The following is a 1,063-nucleotide window of genomic DNA, read 5'->3' on the forward strand; positions in this document are numbered from 1 at the left end:
CACCCCCCCCCCCCCTGCCATTTCCCACCCCCATGTGGCGGGTTGGAGTGAGGCCGGACACCCGCGCGGGTCACGATCCCCCTCCCCACAGCGGGATTGCGGTCGGGCCGTGCCCCCCTCCCCCCCGCAGGGCCAGGTCAGACGCCCGCCTCTGCCCCCCACGGGGCTGGGTCAAGCCCCCTTCCCTTGCAGGGCCAGGCTGCCCCCTGCCCCTTTCTGCGCAGTCAGTTGCCCAGGTGCTGGATCGGGATCACGGGCCAGATCTGGTCTGGTGATGCGTCACTGCCCATCCAGCCCGCTGGGCTGCAAGGCTGAGCACAGCTGCAGGAGAGGATTCCTCCTTCCCCAGGAAACGCGCCGCTCTCGTAACACATCTCTGCAATGGACCCTTCTGCACTGCCGCAAGCCAACGCTGCTCGTGTGTGGGGAGCCAGGGGGGCTGCTGCGGTGGCAGCGGCCCGGCTCGGGTACCTCCACCCACCCGCGTGGGGAGGGCAGGGGAAGAGAAGACGGGGCAGGGTGGGGAGAACGAAGCACTGAGTCTGGCCAGGACGTCCCGGAGTGAATTTCTCAAGGCGGTTTGGGCATCAAGGGGCAACGGTTTTCTTCCATGCGTGCCATTTCATGGAAAGGTAGCTCTGCGGCATCGTGGCCGGGAGCTCAGCACCCCAGGCAGGGGTCTTGGATTGTCTCTGAGTGCAAACACATGTGAATAAAAGTAGGCAGAAGGCGTCAGAAGGTCCTTCTGACAGTGATGGAAAAGGGTTTGCATTGGTGGAAACAGGCAGGCACTTCTCCAATGAATCCATGTCTGTTGGTGGTGGATTGGTGCTTGGAGATTGCTCAGGTGAGGGGTTGTCAGTAGGAGACCGTCCACGCAGCTGGTCCACATGACAGCTCCAAACTTGTCCGTCATCAGTGTGGACTGTATATGATACGGGTCCTGTGGTGCTTACAATTTTAGATTGAACCCACTGTGGGCCTGTCCCGTAGTTCTGAGCAAACACAGTCTCTTGTGGAACAAAAAAACATAAAGTACCAGATGCCAATGTGGAGTCCAACT

This window comes from Alligator sinensis, unplaced genomic scaffold (genome assembly GCF_000455745.1).
Source record: "Alligator sinensis unplaced genomic scaffold, ASM45574v1 scaffold48_1, whole genome shotgun sequence".
NCBI lineage: Eukaryota > Metazoa > Chordata > Crocodylia > Alligatoridae > Alligator > Alligator sinensis.